Source organism: Pongo abelii, chromosome 3 (genome assembly GCF_028885655.2).
Source record: "Pongo abelii isolate AG06213 chromosome 3, NHGRI_mPonAbe1-v2.0_pri, whole genome shotgun sequence".
Taxonomy (NCBI): Eukaryota; Metazoa; Chordata; class Mammalia; order Primates; family Hominidae; genus Pongo; species Pongo abelii.
In genome coordinates, this window is record NC_071988.2 from 197676353 (window position 1) to 197703222 (window position 26870).

Sequence of the window (26870 nt, forward strand, 5' to 3'; positions counted from 1 at the left end):
TTTCTACTCCACTTTGTGGATGAAATTGTCCAAGACATTAATAGAGTAAAAAAATTCTAAGGTGAGAAATCTAATAAGAGAACAAAAATCCTGGCATCTAAAACCAAAGTACATCTGATTTCAAAGTGCTGGTTCTTAACTATCACTCTCTATCTTCCCCTAACCTTCCCAGCAAGTATTGTATTATAACCAATTCACCTGTTTTTCTTTTTCTTTTTTGCAAGACCACTTTTGCGTAAGCACTGACCTGGGCACTGTGTTTCATTTAAAGAAAAAAAAAGTTCATCAACACAAGATTGTTCTTTAAATATACATTTAATCTACTAAGGGACTTAAGTAATCTTCAAAGACCATTAGTCTTCACCAATTTTCCTTTTGAATATTTTAATAGCTTCAAAACTTTATAATGTGTAACCACTTTTTGGCTCTACATTAACTTGTGTGTATGAACAATTCAACTGGTAAGTGAATCCTGATCATCTCTGTAGCATACCCATTCCAATGAGGAGGTTCTAGTGCTGTGACAGACGTGAAGAAAAAGTAGAGATATTTAAAAAAAATTCTCCCACGCACAATTTTTACCAGGAAATAGAAGTTTGAAACAAAGTGCTAAATGGTAAATTGATCAAGACTATGGATGAGTCTTACATTATTTTATGTGCAAACAAGAAAAAGGAAAATTTATAGTTCGCTCAATTCTTACAGCTGGGAAAGGAAAAATTGTTAACTAAATTGTGTTTACACATTTGGTGATTTTAAAGCCTTCATATGTACTTTTCCTAGATGCCAAATGTCATTACATAAAAAGTGTTTTGTTTTGTTTTGTTTTAGTATTGCAGTGTGCTCAAGAATCATACAAAATAGAAAAGACACTTCAGACCCAAGAAATTGGGAAAAACTGCAGAAAGAAAACACAATGGAGCTGATCTTTAAGGACAGAAGAATTTCAACACAAATAGGAGTTTCTGTTGTTTGTTTGTTTTGGGAAGTACAGTTCCAGATGAAACTGTGTTAATAAAAACGTTATTCTTCAGAGGTTGAAATAATGAAAAATATAAGACTAAGCAAAAAAAATGAAAACCAAATTAGTCCACATCATAAAGAGCAGTAAATTTGGAAAAAATAAATAAGCTCTGTATGAAATTGTTACACACATTACTATGAAAAAAGAGTTTCCCAAAGTCTCTGGATAAATAAAATAATTTCAGTGAACTAGAGAATGTCACCCGAGATTAAAAGCACCTTCCTTCTTATTGCAGCAAATCTCTTAAGAAAATAGACACACACACACACACACACACACACACACACACACACACAAAGAGAGACAGAGAGAGAGAGAAGAGAGAGAGATCATGAAGAAAAGGCTATTCAATTACTTTAGAGATTAATGAAATTAAAAATAAAATATTTACCATATACACTTTCCCTTGACTTAAACTAAAACAAAACTAAATGTGGCAACTTTGATTTTTATTTGATTACTTTATGTGCTTTACATTGGTAGCATAAATAACTATACTAAAAGGAAAATTATTTTTCATGCTAGTTAAATATTCAATTGATTGTTTTGGCAGGCTAAATGTGGATGGGGCTAGGAGTAGGAGGAAGATTTTTAATGAGCAGGTAGCTCTGAACTCAACAGCAAATTAAGGGAGCATAAATCCTTTATAAAAACTCTTCCCACATACTTCCTCTCTTCACCATCAGTTCACAAAAGGCTGCTGTTTTTATGAGAGACACTGAGAATAAAGTCTGGAGCTGTGAAGGAATTGGTTAAGTCAGAACAGGAAAGGAAGAGGCTATGAATGCAGAAGCAACTCAGCAGCGCTGACCCCAAAGGATAATTGCCAGAGAGGGTTCTTCTTCTCAGGTAGTCTTTGTGATCCAACATAGTCCCTAAATAATTCTAATAAACAAGTGTCATTTTTTGAAAAGTTCTTACTGTAGATACAACACACAGAAGCCCCAGTCTCCTTGTTGGAGTCAAATGTGCATATTTAGTTAAAAAGAAAAAAAAAGAACACCTGTTTCCATGACTACAGTGTTAATTTACTTCTTAGAGTTGATCTTGTGCAGGATTTCTGTTTTTCTTGCTATAGTATTATATGCACTGTTGACATTTAGATTTGCACTAATTTTAGTGCACATTTACACTAAAATATATAAAGTATGAATAAGTAAACAAGTATCTCCTTTTTTCAATTTGTGTTCTTGTTCTTTTGAAATTACTAACACAAGTTGCAAAATCAAGCTAATTTTAGTCAACATTATGTATTATCTGTACATATATACAATATTAAATAGAATATTATTCAAAAGGCACAATTTTGTATTTAGTAAGAAAAGCAGAAAATCAGTTACTTTGAATAAATAACTTGTTTGAAAAATAAGTTGGGAAATTTACAGCAGCAGTGGCATAAAATGTTTAAGTCTTCTCATATCTCTCCATAAAAAGTCAAATCAAACAACAATCACAAAAACCTATATATAGCATCCACAATAAAAGTAGATGTAAAGTTGCCCACAAAACTTGAATGCTATGTGTTTGGGATCTGGGTAAAAATTTTCCATCAGGTCAAATATATTGACACAGTTGCACTATGCAGACATCCTGGATTAATGAGTTAGCTCATGAGGCCAGGAGTTACTCCGCTTGGGTGGTTGATTGAAATTTGGAACTAAACATAGATGGTTTATACTGAACAAACTTAAGTGCCAAATTTCTTCATTTGTTATAGAAAAAGTTATCCAAATGCTTACAGGGATTAGAAAGTTGGAGTGGATTTATTACATGATAGCTGGTCTCCTGCCCGTAACTATGTCTCCATTGTGAGAGTCCAGAAGACACTCTCTGCATTAATGCTTTGAAAAACACATTGTGAGTGGAACACAAAAATGAAAGGACTCTGCTACACTGTTAACATTTATACTATAAATCTTCCACCAGCCTTCCCCAAGGAACCCCTAGTCATTTTCCCAGATGACTGTGCATTAGGGGAAGTAGTTAGGATTTGAGGATTACTCGTTGTTTGGAGCGCTCTATTTTCTGAAGACCCAACACTAGCATTATTCACCTGTCAAGATTAATAGAGTTGTGTTTTATGTCCATCTCACAGTGAGCACTGTGCATCTGCATCTACCCATGATGATTTTCCAAATTTTAGGATGTATATTTGGAATAGACATACAAAGCAACCCGCATAAGTCCACACTAGTTTCCACACTAACATAGAACCATGAGCTACTATAATATACCAGGAAAGACAAAATGGAAGAAAGAAACATTGCTTCTACCTATTAAAACACTAAAGGCAAAACAATACTGCGTGTTCCTGGGAGGATTGCAGAGGTTAGTGCTAACATCCAATTAAGTGATTCTAATCACTTCTTCTATAAAATTTGCCTTTTTGGCTGAAGCAAAACACAGATGGGTCTTGGGAAAACAGAAAGAATTATAAATTGTATCAAGTGGAGATTCTAACTGCAGTATTGCTTTAGATTTAGGGTTGGTTTAGTTACTGGAGAAAATCAACATATCCCTTGGTATTTGAAATTCAGCCATCAATCTGTTAAATACTTTTCCCTATGAATCTTAGTAATGACAGTATACTTTCTCACCACAGGATTATATCACTCTCCAGCTCTCAGTCATAGTCTAGTCTGCAAGGACTTTGATCATCTCTTCATTTCACAGAACATCAAATTAGCCCACGTCAACGACATCATAATGATTACAGGAAGCGGTAATAATCCTAACCACTGCAGTATGATACATGCATGCCGGAGGGAAAAAAAATAACAGACAATTTCAAAGATGTGCAAAGATTTCTCAGTGATAATTCTAAGATCTGACTGATCTGGGGAATGCTGACATCCTTTCAAGGTAAAAAACAAGTGTATCTGTTCTCTCCTGTCACAAAGAAGTGACACAATGCCTACTGAGCCACTGTGGTTTTAGAGGCAATACATATCCCAATTTGGGGTGCTACTTCCACCTATTTACTGAGTGGTTAGAACTGCTGCTAGATTTGTATGAAACTTAGACTTCGAGGAGGCCCTGCATCAGGTTCAGGCTGCTGCTAAAGCTACTCTGCCATTTGAGTCCTATGAAGGCATTATGATGAAATATTGCAAAAGTTAGATATACTCTTAGTGGATTTTTAAAGACGGCTATAATTGAATTAAAACAGTGACATTTGTGATTTTGGAGTAAAGATATGTAATCCTTCACAGATTACCATTTTCTTATAAGCAGTTTCTAGCATGCTTCTGGGTTCTTTTAGACTAAATGCTTGATATAGGGTACCATAGTGGGTTGAGCTATGTATTCTGAACTGACTATGTCTGACCCATAATGACATGAAGTTGGACAAATACCGCAGCAGTCTATCATTAATTGGAAGTGACATATGTGAAACTGGGCTTGAGTAGGTTCTGAAGGCGCAAGTACATTCTATTAGCTAATAGCTTAGACTTTCATGCTCCCTACTCCTGTTATATTACCCACTCTGTCCCAACCCATATCTGTAGCATGGGTTGTATCCCATGACAAATTGACAGAAGAAGACACATTACAGACCTGGTTTACAGACGGCCCTGCATGGTATGGCTAGCACCATCTGAAAGCAGAAGGCTACAGCACTCTAACCTCACTCAGGAGTGGTCCAGGCAAGTACTGGTGAAAATATAATTTTGCATAATGCAACTGTTTGTTCATTTTTCCTGGAACAAGAGATGACCAGAAGAACATTATGCCCTGATCTTTGAGAACTGGCTAATAATTTGGTTAAATGTTTAGAGACTTGGAAGAAGCACGATTGCAAAATTGATGATTTGGGTGCCTGCAGAAGAAATATAGAGACATACAAATACATCTAAAGAGCAACCATAGAAGAGGCAGGTCTTATTAACGAACTGAACAAGATGACCCATTTTGCTTCTTTCCCCAGCCAACCCTGCTCTTGCCCAATACTCATGGACTATGTGGCCAAAGCAGCAGGGATGGAGCTTACGCATGGGCACAACAACATGCACTTTTCTCATGATGGCTGATCTAAGTGTCGGCCAATAGCAGAGTTCAACACTGAGCTCCCTATATGGCATCATTCTGTATGGGGACACTCCAGCCACTGGTTATTATATTGAATGCTTCCATCATGGAATGGGTAGTACCTTGAATATGAATTTGCTTTCCCTGCTCATAGTTCTTTCACCAAAAGCTTCATCTATGGATTTACAGAATGCCTTACTCAAAAGTAAGGTACACTACACAGCATTATTCTCACTAGGAAATTTCTCTTTTTTTCCCTAAATAAATAAGGTATGGCAATAGGCTCAGGCTAATGGAATTCATTGATTTTTTTGTCATGTTGCCTATTACACTGAAGCAGCTTGCCTGACAGATTAGTATAATGCAGTTGAAAGATTCTGTATCTATGTCCATTGAGTGATGATACTTTGAAATGGGGGTTGGGATCTTGTTCTTCAGGATATATTATATATTCGGAATCACTGATTCTATACCAAGAAACTTCTGTTTCTTCTATTTTAAGAATGTCCAGATCTGAGTATCAAGGAAAGTCAGTGGGAATACTATTCTCTTCTCACTATTAGCTCTAATGAACTTCTAGCATCATTTCTTCATCCTGTTCTCAAAATTTTGGGTTCTGCCAGCCTAAATGTTTTCTTTCCCAAGAGAATACTTCTTTTTATAAGAAACATCTAAATGGTTACATTTAATTGAAAGTTTAGGCTGTCACCTGGCCACATAGTACTCCTTAAGCAGCAAATCAATAGGCAATTAAGACAGAGTATTGACTGATGTGATTTGATTCTATCAAGGGGAACGTGGGTTCCTACTACACGGAAGGAGTCAGAAGTGTGTCTATAATGTTGGGAAGTCTCCTAAGACTCTCAGTAGTACTTTCATGACTTGTGATAAAAATCAACCAAATTTATAACTACTTTAATTTAACAGGACTGTTAATGGCACAGAGCCTCCAAGAATGAAGGTTTAAGTTACTTCACCAGGCAAGTAACCATGGCCAACTGAGGTGATAGTTGAGAGCAAAAGAAATAAAGGGTGAGAAACTGAAGAAAAATGCTATAAATATTAGGTCTCCAGCTGTTACCATCTTATAATTGAGGTTATAAAAACTATACATGACAAATGACTTGCAGATGAATTGCAAGGAATCAGAGTGAACATAAAAAGAATCTATATCAGTCAATTCAGTCACTATTCCTCCAGAGAATTTTTTTAAGCAATAGGGGTTCACTCTATCACCCAGGCTGAAGAGCAGTGGCATAATCATAGCTCACTGCCACCTTGAACTCCTGGGCTCAAGCAATCCTCCTGCCTCAGCCATCAGAGTAGCTGGGACTACAGGCATGTGTCACCACATTCAGAAAATGGTTTTTAATTTTTTGTAGAGATGGGGTCTCTCTATGTTGCCCAGGCTAGTCTTGAACTCCTGGCATCAAGAGATACTCCCACCTGGGCCTTCCAAAGTGCTGGGATTATAGGAGTGAATCACCATGCCCAGCCTTAATTTATTACAAGGAAATTATTTATGCAATTGTGGAGGGTTGGTTAAGCAAGTACAAAGTCTATAGGGCAAGCCATCAGGAAGCAAAGATTAGGAAGAGGTGAAAATACCATAGGCATGGGCCAAAATCATCTACAGGCAAATTTCTCTCTCTCATTCTTTCCTTCTGGCCTCAATTATGATTTTAAGGCATTCCAAATGATTGCCATGACAACCCACATTATTCAAGAGAATCTTACTTTCTGAAAGTCAACTAACTTGGATCATAATTCAAACAAATACAATGAAAAAAGAATTGACCAGGAACTGTAAAATTAATGACATTAACAATGTATTGCTGTTTTATCGTGTTAAATGTTTAGAGTGCTTATATTGTCTCAGATTTACTTTAAAATAGTATAAAAGAGAAGAAAATAGGTAGGGGAATAGATGAAATAAAAATGACTACAACTTCATGATTGTTGAAACTAGATGACAGGAACATGGGAATTCATTGTACTAAACAGTAGCCCCCACTTATTTACTGGGAATACATTCCAAGATGTATAGTACAAAACCCTCCTCATATTGTTTTTTTTTCCCATGCATACAAACCCAGGATAAAGTTTGATTTATAAATTAGGCACAGTAAGAGTTTAACAACAATAACTAGTAATAAAATAGAACTGTTATAAAAATATACTATCATAATTCCAGAAATTCCATTTCTGGAATTTTCCATCTAATATATTTGGACCACAGTTGACTGTGGTCCACAAAATGAGAAACTGAGGATAAGGAGGGGTAGTTACCATATTGGCTTCTATATGTTTAAAATTGATGAATATTTTTAAAAATGAGTCGGGAACATGTCATAACTGAGTCAGAACACTGGTGCTGTTGGATAGCTTTATAGCCAAGAGCCCAAATACGCAGCATGCATCTGCCACCCATGAGCTGCTGCCAGCCCCGCCCCCGCAGCCAAACTCCTCCAGGTGCTCCCCAGGACTTCTGCTTATTCTTACTCAATCTTTTTGAGCTGGTGGTAAACAATTTCTTTCAGAGGAATTACTCATACCAGAGTTTTGGAAACCTCCTTAACTATTCCACAGATCACATCTTCCCATGAACACAAACATTTGGAAAAAAAAAAAATGGCAGGATCTGACTGGGGAAATAACAATGCATAGACTGATCCAATTTTCCTCCAAAAACCAGGACCATGCTGATTAGTCTGGCTCACCTTCTGTGGCTCCTGCTTTTTTCATTACTCGTAATGATCCTTTTTGTTTTTACCTCACAAACTGTATTTTCTCTCCTACTGTATGACTTTCTTTAGGACGTCACCTATTCAAGTGTGAACACTAATTGTGGATCAGGTTAAAGTTCCTTGAAGCTCCCTAAGCAATTCCAAGTTAGAATATGCATTCGGGCCTCTGTCTTTGCATTTTGAACTTTGCATAGCAGCTATTTATTCAGAATGTACTCTAACAGATATGAAGCTCAACTGCCCATGGCAATACACTATTCTCTAGGAGGGCTATTGATTAAATCCTTAAGTTGATTCAGGCCAGCAAATACACCAAGTCAAATCTGCAAGGGCCGGAACATTCCTGGTGAACCCTTGTAAATATGAGGCCAGAAATTTGAGGTTAGAGGAGGGTGATGTCAGCAAGATTGAGGAATAGGAAGTCACAGAATTCACTCTCCCCTACAGAAAGATCAACTAGCAACGATTCACAGGCAAAACCACCTTGGTAAAAATACCAAAATGTGGGAGTAATCCTGAGTCACTTGCATTATCTACAGAACTGAATAAAAATCTGCATTGGAAGGTAGGAAAAATGGTCTTTCATTGACTGCATAACCCTTATTCCTCCTCAAGTTGTGACAGCACCACACAGAGAAGATTTCTCAGGGTCCACAATTTTTAAATTGGGAAATGAGAAGTGGGAGGTGAACATTCAGCTTCCTTAGCATGCTGAGATGCATCCCAGGAAGTCCACTTTGTTCTCACATCACAGAGAATGGGAAATGTAGGAGGAAGCTACATGGTTAGACCACCTGGGGTCAGGTACAAAAAGGCAAGGAGAAAGAGCCCACAGAGATCAACATGCAGATTTTATTAAAAACTCAGTATAGTTTCCAGCAGTAGTGTTCAATGAGAGGTACTGCTAGTAGCATAACTTACTTGCCAAGCCAAGCGGATCACTCTCAGAAGAGGTGGGAAGTGGTACCTGTCTTGAATCCCTAAAAAGCCTCCAGGACAAGCCACAGACGCTATCTCAGTCAGGGTCCCATCCTGTGAAGGAGATGACCTCTGCAGCAAATTTCTGTAATTAGTAAGCACTAATATCCCACATCAGAAGCTAAATCTGTGTTTTCTGCAGTCTCAAGCCCCACCTCCAGACCTTTCCAAGGGAGAGAGAAAACCACCACAGCAAATGTTGACCACAAGCAGACAATAGTTTTGCCACATCAGAAAGTATAATCAGCCCTTCTCTAAGACTCAAAGCTCACCCCAGACCACATCAAGGAGGAAGGCAAATTTTAAGCATGCATTTCTACTGAGCACAGTAGTTGGTCCATCCATCTCAATCCACTTAAACTTGGGTCCCCTCCCACAAACCTATACAACTCCTGAACTAAAATAGCAGTATCTCTGTCCAGGAAATACATCATGTGGCTGAGCCAAATCAGAGGTGATTATAGTGCCCATAATTACAAAGCAGAGCACAGGCAGTGGTCTTGCCAGATGGCAGAGCCTACTCAGAGGCCCCACCAAAATTCAGAGCAAAGGCACATCCCAATCATCTAGAGAAGCTAAAAGCAAGCTCTGCCTGCCCAGGATCAATACCAGCTAGCCTATCCAAAACATAGACTAGACTAATGATATTAATGCCAAAGAACTCCTGTAAAAACTGGAAAAGGTGGCTATACCTGCAAACGCACAAATACCAATGGAACAACTAAGAAAACCATGACACCTCCAAAAGAAACTAACAAAGCCCCATCAATAAACCCTGAAGAAACGGGGATTTATGAAATGACAAAAAAGGATACAGAATAATCCTCTTTAAAAATTCAGTGAACTTCAAAACTATGCAGATGAAAAAATTAAATAAAATTTGGAAAACAATACATAATGTAAGAAACTTGACAAAAAGAGAAACAAAACAATTAAAAAATAGAAATTCTCAAGATAAAAATACAATGAACTGAAAAATGCAATAGAAAGCTTCAAAAGCTAGTTGATCAAGCTGAAGAATCGGTGAACTCAGACAGAACATTTGAAATACTCAATTAGAGGAGCAAAAAGATAAAAGAATGGAATATGAATGAAGAAAGCCTGTGGGAACCATGGGATACCATCAAGCAACCTAACATATGCATAATAGGTATTCCCAAAGGAGAATTAAGAGAAAAACATTATCAGAAAGCATACTTTAAAAACAATAGATGAAAACTTCCCTAATCTGAGGAAAAAAGCCAACATCAAGGTACAGGAAATGCAGAGGTCACCAATTAAATTCAACCCATAAAGGAGTTTATGAAGACATATAATAAACTATCAAAAATTAAAGACAAAGAAAAAATTCTGAGAGCAGCAAGAGATAAGAAACTAAAACATACAAAGGAGTCATAATAGGATTAACAATAGACTTCTTAGCAGAGCCCTTCAGGCCAGGAGAGGGTGAAATGATATATGCATAGCGCTGAAGGAAAACACTTTAACATGAGAATAACTCAGCAAAGCTGTCTTTCAGCAATGAGAGAAAAATTACTTTCCCAGACAAAAACAGCAAACGGAGTTCATCACCACTAGGCCTGTCTTATAAAAATTGCTAGGGGGAGTTTCTTAAACTGAAACTAAAGGCTGCTAATTCATAACATGAAACTTATTAAAGCACAAAATCTAATGGTGTAAGTAACAGACAGCAATATTCGGAATACACTAGGGCTGCAATATTGGTGTGTAACATAATTTTTTCCCAGGCATGGAGGCTAAAGGACAAAATTATTAGTAAAATCTTTGGCTAAATTAGGTTTTCAAGGGATATATATTACAAAATGATGTAAGTTCGACGTCTAGAACATAAAATGGGGGGATAGTAAAAGTGTAAAGTTGTGTATATAATCAAAATTAAGCTGTTATCAGCTTGAAATAGACTGTTGTAAGATGTTCTATGTAAGCTTCATGGTAACAAAAATCTATACAGCATGCATAAAACAAAAATTTAAACAACTCCAAACATGCCATTAGAGAAAACCTTTAAACAACAAAGGAAGACAGCAAGAGAGGAACAATGAAACAGTATCTACAAAAGAATCGGAAAACAATGACCAAAATAGCAGTAGTGAGTCCTCACCTGTCAATAATTACCTTGAATGTAAATGGATTAAATTCTCCAGTCAAAAAACACAGAGCAAATTAATGCACAAAAACAAGACCCACCTATATGCTACCTATAAGAGACTCACTTCACTTTAAAGGACACACCTAGACTGAAGGTGAAGAAATGGAGAAAAATATGCCACGCAAATGGAAACCAAAAGAGTAGGGGTGGCGGTATATGTATCAGAAAAAATAGATTTTAAGTCAGTACTTGTAAAAAGAGACAAAGATGGACATTATATAATGAAAAAGGAGTCAATTCATCAAGAGGATACATTGATTATAAATATATAGGCACCCAACAGTGGAGCACCTAAATATATAAAGCAAAGAGTAAAGGATGTGAAAAAAGGGATCAATTGCAGTATGATAATTGTAGGGGGCTTCAATACATCACTTTCAATATTGAATAGATAATCCAGACAGAAAACTAATAAGGAAACATTGAACTTCAACAACACTTTAGACCAAATGGACATATACAGAAATATACAGAATATTCCATTCAACAACAACAGAATACACATTTTTCTCAAGCACACATGAAACACTCTCCAGGGTAGATCATATATTAGGTGACAAAAAAAGTCTTAGCAAATTGAAGAAGAATGAAATATACTCAGGAATAAAATTAACCAAAGAGGTGAAAGATCTATACATTTAAAACTATTAAGCATTAATAAAAAAAATTGAGAAGACACAAAGGAATGAAAAGATATCTTGTGTTCATGGGTTGTACAAATTAATGTAATTAACGTGGTTTTTTGTTGTTGTTTTTCTTTTTCTTTTTTTTTTGAGACAGGGTCTTGCTTTTTTGCTGTCACCTAGGCTACAGTGCAGTGACATAATCATAGCTCACTGTAACCTCAAATTCCTGGGCTCAAGTGATTCTCCTGCCTCAGCTTTCTGAGTATATAGGACAATAGCTGTGTGCCACTAGACCCAGCTAATTTATTTTTAATTTGGTAGAAATGGTATCTTGCTATGTTGCTCAGGTTGGTCTTGAACTCCTGGCCTCATGCAATCCTGCCACCTTGGCCTCCCAAAGTGCTGGAATTATTGGTGTGAGCCACTGTGCCTGGCCCAATTAATATTGTTAAATGTCCTTGTAACCTAACGTGATCTACAGATTTGACACAATTGCTATCAAAATCCCAATGTCATTTTTTGCAGATATAGAAAAAACAATCTTATAATTCATATTTTCATATTTAAAAATCTGAATACAAAATTAATATTTTGTATTTAGGACTACAAGAAACATCAAACAGCCAAGACAATCATAGGTAGAATGAACAAAGCTACAGTCATCACACTACCCGATTTCAAACTATACTACAAAGTGATGGTAATTAATACAGCAAGGTGCTGGTATACAAATAGAGCTATCAATCAATGGAACAGAATAGAGCACAGAAATGGATTCACATATCTATGGTCAACTGATTTTTAGCAAAGGTGCCACAAATTTATAATGGTAAAAAGGCAGTCTCTTCAATAAATGGTGTTGGAAAAACTGGATATCCATATACAAAAGAATGAAATCGAACCCTTATCTCACACCATAGACAAAAATCAACTCAAAATGGATTAAAGACTTAAACATAAAGCCTAAACTATAAAACTATTAGAAGAAAATATAGGAGAATATATATACAACACTGGCTATTACAATAATTTTTAAGATTTGACACCAGGAGTACAAGCAACAAAAGCAAAAATAGACAAAATACATTAAAATAAAAAGCTTCTGTACAACAATGAAACAACAGAGTGAAAAGACATCATGCAGATTTGGAAAAAATATTTGTAAGCCATACATCTGATACAGAATTGATGTCCAAAATATATAAAGAACTCAAAACAAATCTATCTCAAGAAAACAAATAATTTGATTAAGAAATGGGCGAAGGACCTGAATAAACATTTCTCAGAAGAAGACATATAAAATGGCTAACAGATACATGAAAAAATACTCGATATCACTAATCACTAGAGAGATTCAAATCAAACCACAATGAGATATCAATTCCCATCTGTTAGAACTGCATTATCAAAAAGACAAAAGATAAATGCTGGTGAAGATATGGAGTAAAGAGAACCCTTGTACTCTGTTGATGGGAATGTAAATTATTATAGCCATTATGGAAAACTCTATGAAGGTTACTCAAATTCTAAAAATAGCATTACCACTTGATTTAGCCATTATGTTTCTGTTTATTTACCTGAAATATTTGAAATCAGTACATGGAGGAGATGTGTACAAGCTCATATTTACTGTAGCACTGTTCACAATAACCAAGTTATGGAATTGACCCTAAGTGTTCATTAACATGAAAGGATAAAGAAAGTGTAATATATATACACAATGAAATACTATTTCACCTTAAAAAAATAAAGGAGATCCTGTCATTGGCAAAAATATGGATAAACTCAGAGGGCATTGTGTTAATTAATATAAGCCAGGCTTAGAAAGACAACCACCACATGACCTCACTCAGTTGTGGAATCCAAAACAAGGGATCTCATCAAAGCAGAAATAGTAGAATGGTGGTTACAGAGGCTAGAAGTATGGGGTAATGGGGAGACAATAATCAAAGTACAAAGCGTTGGTTAAATAGAATAAATGTTTGGAGTTTTTTTTTAAAGATCTTTAGCATGGTATGGTGGACATAGCTAATAACTGAGTACTGTATATTTCAATATCACTATGAAGTAAATTTCAAATGTTCTCAACATAAAAAAATTAAATATTTGAGGTAATGAATAGGTTAATTAGCTTGATCTAATTATTCCACATTGTATTAAAAATTATGATCTCACGTTGTATTGTACAAATATATACAACTGTAATAGTCCAATATATAATAAAACATTTTTAAAAAGAAATTTGAGGTTAGAAACTGCATGTAAAATTTCCCAATGCCTCAAAATGATCAACTCTAATAATCATCCCTTCTAATCCAGCAGCCCATACTTTTGCAATTACCAATTTTTCTGACCCAAGCCTGACCCCTCTAATACTCTACATTATAAAAGTAACCCCTCGACAGGAGGTTCATCTTCATTCCAAAATGAGGCAATAATCAAGAAAAAACTTGAAGACCAAAAGGCCAACAGGAGTTCACAAAATTCAATTAAGTCTGTTAGTTTTGAGAACAGATCAAAGTGGTTTAAAAGCATTCCATAAAATTCAGCTCATAAAGAGCTGTTTTCATTTTATCCTTCCTTCTCTGTGTTTCCCAAAATATATACCTCTATTATAACAATGTCTTACTCTTTGGTATTCACCAATCTCAAGCCAATGATACTATATTTTTTTAATCGATTTTTAAATATTCCTATATGCTTAGCTCTTTTGCCATTGTTAACATTCATTTTCATTTCTGGATCAACCTATCTATGTTTTCCTTCCTTTGTTCCAACTTTATTGAACATCTCTTATTAAACACCAGGCACTGGGTATATCATAATGAAAATACAGACCTTGTCACCACCCCTAATATTTGCCATCTAAGGAAAACACAGACAAGTAGCAGGCAATTGTAATAATTGCTGTGATTGTGGACATGGTAACATAAAGAATGACTACATCAGAATCATGTACGTCATGCCTAACCTGAATTTAACACATCAGCAAACCCTTGTGTAAGGGCGTAATGCTTAAGCTCTGTATGTCATGGGATGCAACTGTGATTTGCCCCTCTCACAAGTAGTTTAAATTGGTGGGATGGGAGTCAGAGTGGGATGTGTAGCTACTGTTGTAGGTGTGGGAAACATGAATCCCTTTTGTCCTTGACAATTCCAACACAGTTTGCTACAAAGAACATTTTTTCTTCTCCTTACATGGTCAATTTTCTGTGTCAGCTTGCCTGAGTCAGAGTGCCCAAAAATTTGGACAAACATTATTCTGAGTGTGTCTGTGAGAAAATCTTGAGTAATACAAATGGACCTGATGAAATGGGATGTAACTATGTGTGTTTTCCAGTGTCGAAGGCAGTTTGTACCTTCTGAAGAATGTAGAGCATTTTTATGATATTTCCATTCCCCACCCACAGCCCACTGATAAGTATTTTTTTTGTTTGTTTTTCCAAATAATTATTCCTAGCAAGATCTACCTGCTGTGTTATTTGCTCAGATTTCTCTTTGAGGCAAAAAGAATTCTGGACCCAAAACGAGTCCTCTTATGTGGGTCATTTTTTTAATACTACGGGTCTGTCATATTTATTTTTCAACAACATACAAGCTAAAATATTATAACTTTTGTTTTTGGTTGCCAGGGTCATAAGGATAGCAGTAGCAAGTTCAGAAATACCATATACCATTATGCAAAAATGACAACAATATCTATTCATTGACTTTGACAAAACAATAAAATAAAAGAACATTCCTTGAAGGAATGCAGAAAATTAGCTTTTGCTATTTGCAATCTTCATATCACAATTCTTAGTGGTTAAAAAGATTCTAGCAAACAAATAGAAAGCTTGTATCTACATTACCCTCCTTGACACAATAAATACTTGATCACATTTATCCTTATGATGGAGATTTTTTTCAAAAAGACATTACATATGAATAATAAACTGTCATTTTAACCATGTTTCAGTCCACTGATATTAAATCTAAGTAGCTTTGATATTTCTACATCCTAAAACACACCCTTCTTCTATGCTTTTTGCTGCCTCTACTAAATGGAAAACATCCAGTACTAAATCAGTGCACATTGGTAGAGATGAGAAACATGCACTGTTGCTGGGAGTGTAAATTAGTTCAGCCATTGTGGAAGACAGTGTCATGATTCCTCAAAGACCTAAAGGCAGCAATACTATTCGACCTGGCAATCCCATTATCGGATATACACCCAGAGGAATATAAATCATTCTGTTATAAAGAGGCATGCACACATATGTTCATTGCAGCGCTATTCACAATAGCAGAGACATGGAATCAACCTAAATGCCCATCAATGATAGAGCAGATAAAGAAAGGATCTAGAGGACCAGGAAAAATAACTATGGATACTAGGCTTAATACCTGGGTGATGAAATAATCTGTACAACAAACCCTCATGACACAAGTTTACCTATGTAACAAACCTGCACTTGGACCCATGAACTTCAAATAAAAGTTAACCTCCCCCCAAAAAAAGACATTAGGAAGATGCATATGTTAATTCTAATTTAATTCTTTATGGTTGCATAATTAATTTATCAGTGATTCCTGAATTTACCTGGGCCTTTAGTATGAAAAATAAAGATTCAGCTAGAGAAAGGAAAGACATATGCCAGACTCATTAATTTTTTAAAAATATATATTTACTTGTAAGTATAAATTCTGTTGAATTTTAGTTTTAGATATTTACTGAATTTCAGTAAATATCATATTGAATTGAGGTGGCAGTGCAAAAATAGTTACAAAAATAGTTATTTTTCTCTTTCTTTCCAACAGCTCTCTATGACTTTGTATTCCAAAATTCACTTTTTATTACTGACATGCAAAGGCAACTAACATTGCCAAGCTATATCAATTCTCACTATTTGCAAAATCTTAGAGAACTGAAAAACAAAGATGGCTTTTTAATTGGTAAAAAAACAAACATGTATTACTTTGATGGTACTTTTAGAGTTACCCTCTGGAACCAATACATCGAATTCAAAAACCATTCTCACCTAGAAAAAGAATAAATGCAAATAAATGACATGAATGAAATTCAGGAAATAAAAGTGCAAATGGACTTTGAGCTTCAGCCGTCAGTTGTTTGTTTATAGGATGATGTTCAATGACTCAGAAAAGCCTGGCTAGCAGCGAATTCCCTGCACTGCACTCACCTCTCCTCAGCTTCTCCCCTTCTGGAAGCAGCTCCATCAGGTAAAATTATGTGCCCGTAGGAGATATGAAAAAAAGAATTATGTAAAGTGGCAAGGCAAGGTCTTGCCCACAGCAGTGACAAATCAGAGAAATTGCACTCATTCTAGCATCTTGGGAGACCCCACGAACCCATGTACCTTTTCCCTAGCACTAACTCAGAGACATTCCCTTTGCAATACAGAGGTAGCCTAGTTTTCTTTAAAGACTCACTCTTTCCATGCATATAGCACCTGATGACAATCTCCAACTCTTATCCAGTCAAGAGTATGAAATTCGCCTTCCTCATTTTCACAATTATCCATTTGCAAAACTGTACTCATTTTAAGCTTTTTTTTTTTTTTTTTGGTCACCAGGATTTTCTCATTTCAGCCTGTCTTTGATACTGATTTGCCAAATATCCACTTGTCTGATATTTTGAATGATTAGAGAGTATTTAAGTTGTTTGAGATTCTGTAGGCTCTGGGGTCATGATAGTTGCAAATAACTTAGATTGAGTTATTTGTCTTGGAGTTGGGCAGTATTTGGTACTGAGTAACACAAAGCCACTCATGTCTCATATTAATTCTTGATATGTGTTTCTTATTTTGAAAAAAATCTTGATGTTGCCCATACCATAAGGCCTTATTTCCACCAATTTGAGCTTCAACTGGAGCCGTTTCTAAAGAGGCAGCCAGTCTTGGTAAGTAGCATTATTCCTGTATAAATAACAGATGCAGAGAAGAGAGCAGGGTATGTGGTAGCTAATACAGTCATCACTCACATACTTGGAATCCTTGAGGGGGGGAAACAAACTAACACACAGACAGAAATGGATGCTAATGTACCATCTTGCAAATGATCTGTACTCCCAAAAAAGGAGAAAAAGAAAACTCTTTTAAAACAAACATGGCATAAGGATCAGATCTAACCTATTTTTCTATGCAGGACAAATATGGAAATTCTTGCAAAGAAATTTTCTGACACATACCTACATCATGGCAAAGATGGAGAAAAACTTAAGGAAATTAATTTTGTAAGAAACAAAAATTAACTTGCATCCTGCAGTAAGATGAATCCTATCCTTAATAATTTGTAACAATTACCCATGTTCTTCAGTATCTACAATATGAATTCCAAATCTCTGATTAGGCTGTAAAGAATTATCCAAATAAATAGTAGTACTTCAACATTCAGTCACCAAAATGCTTACTGGAGTGTCTGAAAGCAATTTGCACATTAGTGCAATTTGGAAAACCTAACATGACCTTAGAAACACTTGAAAGTATTCTCTTACAGAATACTGATGTGAACATATGGGTCACATATAACTGATCAGGAGTCTTTTAAGCAACACTACCCTTGAGCTGTTGTATACAATGGAAATGTTTATCGAGGTTAAATTTAAAATTAGCACAGCATTCATGTTTCTAATAGGAACAACCTGTTTTCAGATTGGACTTCAATCACTGTTACCATTATGCTAAAGAAAAAAAATGTGTTTCTCTCCCACTTACTGTGTTTCTGACAGTCCAGACAAGTCCACGGGCACACAGGACGATGCAGAAGAGAAAAAGTAAAATCGAATCACAGGCAGCAATGTACAGAGTGCATTTGAAAGTGTAAATCCCTCAAGAGGAATTCATTACTCAGCTTTGAGTTTCCAACTATATCAATTTCCTAGTGGAACGTTAGTATAGAATCTAGCCTTTGTTGAGAGAAAAAAGGGGTTTTCTAAGTTTCAAAGAGTGTTTCTTTTGTATAACAAGAACAAAGCTTAGAGACAAAGTAGACCATACCAAGGTTATCACATAAAAGAGACCCCCGACTAACCACTAACAGGAAGCAGGGAAGGCTTCTAGCTGTGGCCAGGTGGGCAGCAGAGCAACGCAGAGACAACGCCTCCTCTAAGGGGGCCCAGAGTGGGGTAAAAAGGCAGCGGGAGGAGCAAAACCACAGGGGAAGTTCAACAAAAGCATAGGGGCCTTGTTTCCTGTTTCGACTTGATGCTCCAGGAGTTTCCCTGCCACTAGATCAGAAGGAATAGTTCTGCCAGTGCAAAACGTCAGTTTTAGAAAAGTTAAGATAATTAAAATTTGCACTTAAGAGGTGAATTCAGAACTTGCCTCTAATATTGCTCATTTCTGGTAGCTTACCTCCCATTGATTTGCTAGACATGTAACTTTTCTTTTTTTCTCTCTTGATCTACCTTCTCTGTATTAGCTGCTTTGGGTTAGGGCCTTTATGTGCAACAATGCATTTTTGGTATGACTTTGCTCAGCAGTGAAGGTCATATTAGTTTCCCAGTGCTGCCTTAACTAAGTATTACAACCTGGGTGGCTTAAAACAGAAATGCGTGATCTCAGAGTTCTTGAGGCCAGACATCTGAAACCAAAGGTTGGTGGGACCACGCTTGCTCTCAAACCTGTAGGGAAGATCCTTCCTTGCTTCCTCCTGGCTTCTTGCAGTTTGCCAGCAATCCTTCGTGTTCCTTGGTTTGCAGCTGCAACATTTCAATCTCTGACTCTGTCATTACATGGTGCCTTTCCCTCTTGTCTCCAGTTTTTTCATTCTGATAAGACCACTAGTCATCCTGGATGAGGGCCTACCCTCATAATCTCATCTCATTTCAATTATACCAGCCAAGACCCAATTTCCAAGTAAAGTCACACTCAGTCACCAGGGATTCAAGCTTCAACATATCTTTTTGGGGGTCACAATTCAACACATAATAGAGGTAAAAAGAAAAAACAAACAACAAAAAGAAACTCCTCACATATTTCCTCTAAGAGAATATCTAAAGTTCCCAGTTCTATTTGTAACCGAAGAAAAACTGGTATATAGCATTGTACAGGCCACACAAGCTCCCTGAAGAGTTGGTAATTTCTCCAGAAATACCCAGTTTGCCTATAGTTTGGAACAGCTGTAGTGAACCATCACAGCCAAACCCTCATTCTTTCTCTTTTTTCTTTTTTTTTTTTTTGAGACACAGTCTCGCTCGCTCTGTTTGCCCAGGCTGGAGTGCAATGGCGCACTCACTGCAACCTCCGCCTCCCAGGTTCAAGCAATTCTCCTGCCTCAGCCTCCCGAGTAGCTGGGATTATAGGCATAGACCACGACACCCTGCTGATTTTTGTATTTTTAGTAGAGACGAGGTTTCACCATGTTGGCCACACTGGTCTTGAACTCCTGACCTCAAGTAACCCCCCACCTCAGCCTCCCAAAGTGTTGGGATTATAGGCGTGAGCCACTGCGCCTGGCCTCATTCTTTTTCAATGTATAGTTCCCATGATATTCACTGTAGATAAATATTTTGTATTATCTAGCTTAAGATTTACCAAAAAAAAGGGACTTACAACCTGGTGGCAGTGACAAGTAGTCCCAACCTTGCCTGAATTCAGGGATTCACTAAAGCACAGTTGTAGCAGCCAACCTCCAAGGCAGCCCTTGTGATCCACCTCCTGAAAGAGCCTTAGGTAGCCCCCTCCACATTGTATCAGGTTGGTCTATGTGACCAAGAACACACAGCAAAAATGATGGCATGTCACTTTCATGTTTAGCTGATACAAGATTGACTTCCATCATGGGTGTCTTCTCTCTCCACTCAGCTCTCACTCTGGGGGAAGCAAGCTACCACGTTGTGAAAAGCCCTATGGAGAGGCCCACATGATGAGGAATTGAAGCTTTCAGCCACCAGCCAGGGAGGAATGAAGCCCTGTCAGCAACCATAGGAATGAACTTGGAAGCAGATTCACCAGCAACAGTCTAGCTCTGGTCAACAGCTCTAACAGCCTCATGAGAGACCTGGTGGCAGAACCATGCAGATATGCTGTTTTTTGATTCCTCAGAAACTGTGAGAGAAAATAAGTGTTTGTTTTTTAAAACTGCAAATGTGGAGATTATTTGTTACACAGCAGTGGAGTGCTGCTATCTGAGCTGAAGTTGTTCCAGTCACATTTCTTTCCCTCTGCTTTCCAGCCTCTTTTTTCACCTGAAGGATGATAGGATTTCTCTCTATGCCTAAGGAAAAAGTTTCTGAATAATCTCATTTTTATTATTTCAGTCCTAAAATAGGCTGGATTTATCAATTAAGAGAATTATCTAGCTATAAATACAACTTTTGATGACAAACATGAACTAAATAGTTTAGTAGTGAACCTTATTTCATGGAGAAATAAAGTAGTTCTACTTTTTCTTTTTTTTATTTTAGAAAATTTCCAAAAAATTTATTTTTCCAAATCTGTCTTCCCACTTAATTGGCACCTGAATTCAAGTGACCCATTCTGCAGTGGTATCCAATAAACTTGTGCCCCCTAAACTATTTCCCATGCCAACTCTTAGCCTTGCTGGCACACGCAGAATCCACCTTCAATTCCTCTAGAGTACCAAGAACATGTTGGGGAGTGGTGATCCTGACCCTCCTTCTATCAGTCTTTAGCCTTAGTCTTTAGTCCTTACTCCTTTTCTTCTCTGATAGCATCTGAGCAGTTAAGTAAACCAGTACCTCACAGACATCTGCCTGGGAAACAAAATTCTAGTGTCCATTTACTGCAGTATGGCAAATTTTACAGAGCATTTCTCTTTAGGACCTTAGCATCACTCATCACTCTATTCTCCCCTTTGTAGGTAAGGGAAGCCATACTTTACAAATGCTCTAGGTGGCCAAACTGTGATTTCCGTCTCCCTCTCAAGTCTCCCCTTAACCTAGAAGGACATAGTGGGATTGGTAGTTTCAGTTTCGCTAAACAGCATCTCTCGCCAAGCTTTGCAATTATCGGTGAGTTCCCTGAGCCTAAAATACACAATCCTTGGTGTCTTTTTATAACTGAGGACCCTAGTAATCAGTTCTTGTATTCTGCATACACCACCATCCATTTACATGGTAAAAATCCCAAATCAAATTCAGGACCAAATGCAAGGCCCTCTTGTTGCAATCTGATGGTTTATTTCTACCAACCAGCCATCTCTCACTGACTTTTCAACACAATTAGAAAAAGTCCTCCCAACCACATAGTTTTGAAATTCTACATTGAATGACACAGTTCTGCAAATCTCCCTTCCATAAGCTGCCTATCCTGAGTGCTCTTTCAGGAAGCTTATTCAGATGATCACTCTGATACTCTCACACAGTATAATCTTTACGGTCTAGCTGAAAAGCCTGTTCTTGAATATTACAGCCCTAGCAATTAGGAGCTCAGATATGAATAATTTCTGTCTTCCCCACATCTCTCTCTCACAGATTACACCCACTCCCAGCACCATCACATCCCTCTAATAGTTTGAAAACAAGATGAGAGCGACCTAGCCTAGGTAGGCTTAGCTGTCCACACTTCCACGCCACCCAATCTCAGATTTGTTTCTGAATATTCTATTAGGAGTCCAAACCCAGAACAAAACAGTGATATTATATTATCAAATATATTTAAATAATCCAGAGAATGGTTCAATCATTCTTCATTTTTCCCCTCAGGCTTCCAACGTGCATACACAGTTCACCTGGAGTGAACAGACAAGGGTTCATCCTCAAAATACATTCCTCTGCTTTTTCTCTATCATGCTTTACTTCATTCTCATCTTTCCAAAACAGCTCTACTTCCTCTCACTCTTTGTCTCCGAATAAAGCCACGGATCAGTCACAATTGGTTTTTCTGTTTGTCTTTTGTTCTGTTTTGAGATGGAGTCTCGCTCTGTCGCCCAGGCTGGAGTGCAATGGAGCGATCTTGGCTCACTGCAACGTCCACCTCCCAGGTTCAAGCAATTCTCCTACCTCAGCCTCCCGAGTAGCTGGGATTACAGGCGCCCGTCTTCACGCCTGGCTAATTTTTTGTATTTTTAGTACAGACGGGGTTTCACCATGTTGACCAGGCTGGTTTGGAACTCCTGGTGTCACGTGATCCACCTACCTCAGCCTCCCAAAATGTTGGTGAGAGGTGACAACTTGCTAGCAGCCCTGGCTCGCTCTCGGGACCTCCTCGGCCTCGGCGTCTGCTCTGGCCGCGCTCCAGGAGCCCTTCAGCCCGCCGCTGCGCTGTGGGGGCCCATCTCTGGGGCTGGCGGAGGCCTGAGCCTGCTCCCTCTGCTCGTTGGGAGGTGTGGAGTGGGAGTCGCGGGCGGGAGCCAGGACTGCGCGCGGAGCGCCGGCGCGGGTTCCCGGTGGGCGCGGGTTCCGGGTGGGCGCGGGTTCCGGATGGGCGCAGGTTCCGGATGGGCGCGGGCTCCGCGGACCCGCACTCTGCGGGACGGCTGGCGCCTGCTGGGCTTGATCGGGGGAGGGGCTCACTGCTGGAGTGCCCTGGTTAGGTGCCGTAAGTGCCATTGTGAGGTGAGGCCGGCTGGGCTTCTGGGTCCGGTGGGGACATAGAGATCTTTTCTATCTAAAGGTTTGTAAATGCACCAATGAGCACTCTGTGTCTAGCTAAAGGTTTGTAAACGCACCAATGAGCACTCTGTGTCTAGCTAATTGGGTAGGGGACTTGGAGAACTTTTGTGTCTAGCTAAAGGATTGTAAACACACCAATCAGCACTCTGTGTCTAGCTAAAGGTTTGTAAATGCACCAATCAGCACTCTGTCAAAACGGACCAATCAGCACTCTGTAAAATGGACCAAACAGCGGGATGTGGGTGGGCGAGGCCAAATAAGGGAATAAAAGCAGGCCACCCTAGCCAGCAGCAGCAACCCGCTCAGGTTCCCTTGAACACCTTGGAAGCTTGTTCTTTCACACTTTGCAATAAATCTTGCTGCTGCTTACTCTTTGGGTCTGTGCTGCATGTATGAGTTGTAACACTCACCGCGAAGGTCTGCAGCTGCACTCCTTAAGCCAACGAGACCACAAACCCACCAGGAGGGACGAACAACTCCCCACGGGAGGAAGGAACAACTCTGGACGGGAGGATCCAAATCTGGATGCGCCACCTTTATGAACTATAACACTCACCGCAAAGATCTGCAGCTTCACTCCTGAGGGCAACGAGACCACGAACCCACCAGAAGGAATGAACAACTCCGGACGCCACCGGCTTTAAGAGCTGTAACACTCACCACGAAGGTCTGCAGCTTCACTACTTAAGTCAGCAAGACCACGAGCCCACCAGAAGGAAGAAACTCCAGACACATCTGAAAATCTGAAAGAACAAACTCCAGACACACCATCTTTAAGAACTGTAACACTCACCGCGAGGATCCGTGGCTTCATTCTTGAAGTCAGCTAGACCAAGAACCCACCAATTTCAGACACATTGGGATTACAGGCGTGAGCCACCGCGTCCGGCCTCACGGTTGTTTTTCCACAGAGAAAATACAGAAAGAAAAAGAGCCCTCGGGTTCCAAACATCGTTGCAAACCAAGGATTTTCAGAGGTTGTTAGAAAATGGTTCTACCTGGTCAGGCCTAGGCCTCAGATGGAGAAAACTGCAATACAGGCAGTACTTTTCTTGCTAAAATACCAACTCTTGTAGCTGAACTTCAGTTTATTATTGTGTAAAAAGTACCTGCTTCTTTCCTCTACCTTCCACCTCCCTAACTTCTGTTCCCATTGTCTTTATGGACCAAAACCCTAGTGGAGTGGGTGGGTGAATGTTCCACCCCAGGAAAGGTGTGAGATAGTAAAAAAATTCTATATACTGAGAAACTCGGCATCTTCATGAACTATTAGGAAAAGATGTTTTCCAATGCCTGTTTAAATTATAGCTCTGGTATAATACCTTTATGGTATTTTATTCTAATGGTAATACGTGAAAAGAAAATGTGACTTTTAAACTGTTCTTTTAAAAATGAAAAAATATAGATATGTAGTTGTGATGCATGCAAAAGAAATTGAACAAATATCATTGTCTTATATTGGATTGCCAAGTTTATATTTCAGTATTCATTTCAGTTTTCTGGCAATAGCAACTGTTATCTACTTGAAAAGTTTATCATACTCAAAGGCAAGATGTAGAGAAATATAATGATAATGAAAATGTTTACTAATGAATGCTGTATTCAACTATATTAAAAAATTAATTAAATAGTACTTGTTTAAGTGTACTTGGCAGGAATGGCCCCTTCGGTATAGAGAAATGAGAAAAAAAGAAAAGGAGACACTGAAAAAAATCTGGAAGTGAAACTGTTGACAGCTGTCTCAGGGTAAAGAAAATATAGCTTGCTCCTCAATAGCTATCAGTTATTTGAAAACATGCCAGCAAGGTCTCCAAAGCTGCACGTTTCCTGTGCTATCCCAGTTGGGTGCACTTGCCTGAGGATACAAAAGGAAGAAAAGTTAGAATACCTCATCCGTCCCAGATAAATGCTATTGCCTAAGGAGATATAAGGGAAGAAGGGAAAATAGGAGAAAAGAACAAGTGCTTTGACAAAGGAATGACTGTTGTTAATAACAAATGGTGCTTAAAAGACAAACAGTATCTGTAAAGTGTTAAGATCTCTCCTACTTTCTCATTCTCTGCAAATTCATTTGTTATGTTTTGCTCCGTGTTGCATATCACTTTTCCTCTTCTAGTTCATGTGAACTCATCTTCAAATCTTAGCTTAAGCATTTCTCATAAATCCATCCTGATTTTGTTGTATTAGCTTCTTTCTGTCCTCTCTGTGCATGTAACATACATTCATACCCCAATTACAACTCTGAGCTCTATGTACAGTGTTTCTTTTAAATGCATTTCTTCCAACAAATTTGTGAGTTCTTTGATGGCAGGTACTTTAACTTACTCCTTTTTCTATATGCTTTCCTAGTACATTGCCTGGCAGTAGTAGATGCTCATCAAATTGATTTAGTCATCCAACTGTAGTGCAAGATGCTACATATTTAGAAATGGACAAAATATGTGTCCACATCATCATAAAAACAGTTTAGAATTTCATGGAGAAGCAGATATTAAGTAAAACAAAATTAAGGATAATATAAATTGTGGCAATTGAAATAAATGGTGACACAGAAGAAATAAACAGAGAAAGGAAGAAAGGAAAATGACTCAGTAAACCCAATGTAGACATGGAGTCAAGGAGAATTTCACAGAGAAAGTAAAGTTTCAACTGTCACCTTGAAATCAATGTTTTTAATTACTGAAGATAATTTATTTTGTCATAGTACATAAGTTTATGTACTTACATTGATTTTTAAAAGAAATTCAAGTATTGTGAAGAGAAACATCTTGCATAGGTTTTAAAAAAGTGTTTTCTTTAGATACCATTATTCCATAATCAATGCTAACAAAAACAATATTGTTTTGTTACTTGAAAAAGTCAGTGCAATAACAGTGGTGCCTTTTATACGGATTAAAATAACGAGTAAAATGAGTTTTATTTTTGAAAAAATCTTCTCTTTTCAATAGTTAAAATTGGATGCGTAAAAGCCAAAGTTGTAGCTAAATGAAAAATTGTGATGATGAATTGAGCACAGTAATTTAATTTCTTTGTATATTAGTGACATAAATGTTAACAGTATACAAGACAAGAAGGTAGTAAAAGAAACAATTATTTAAGGAATTGGTGATTAATATTACAGCAGTGTTTAGAGAAAATTAACTTGAACATCTTATTCTTCATAGGTACTAAATAAAAGAATGTCACACAAACAATAGCTAAAATTACTTACTTAGTTGCTAGAACAAATCTGAATTTGTTGCTATGTTTACAAATAGATAACATTAAGAGCAGAGTTGGTAAGAAATTAATCATAAGCAGGAAATAATGTGGAAATGATCTAATTCATCACTTCTATTTCCAGTATTATTGCAGATTAGATCGCCTAAACATATTGAATAAGAAATCCCTGAAATCACCTAAACATATTAAATAAGATACTTAAAGACTCTTCTTATATGAATCAAAAAAACAGCAGGAAACTAAGAAATACTTAAAGCAGGAATGCAACGAAAGTGGAGCTACACTTAATAATGCAATAAAGAGTATTTTAAATGCCCCAAACATTTTTATGAGAATCACATGAAATAAAATTTTATCAGAATTCCTATGTTTTTAGGACACAAAGTCAACACAGTAATAAAACAAGATATTTCTGTGTATGAATAGTCATGTTTTATTCATGCCAAGATTTTGAATTGTATCTTAGCAGATCTGTCACATTTGGTCCTGACAATGACAG

At 37.6% G+C, this 26870-nt stretch overlaps 1 long non-coding RNA gene across 3 annotated transcripts in view; it reads right to left on the reverse strand.

Annotated features, from left to right (window-relative positions):
• The window catches only part of LOC129059148 (uncharacterized), a 370307-nt gene extending 351668 nt beyond the window's left edge, over nt 1–18639 (reverse strand). The window contains exon 1 of one of the 3 annotated variants that reach the window (XR_010139818.1): nt 18288–18639. This is a non-coding gene — a long non-coding RNA (uncharacterized LOC129059148). The remainder of the gene's footprint in view (nt 1–18287) is intronic. The other 2 variants (XR_010139819.1, XR_010139820.1) reach the window with 2 other exon arrangements.
• Nucleotides 18640–26870: the final 8231 nt, after the last annotated feature.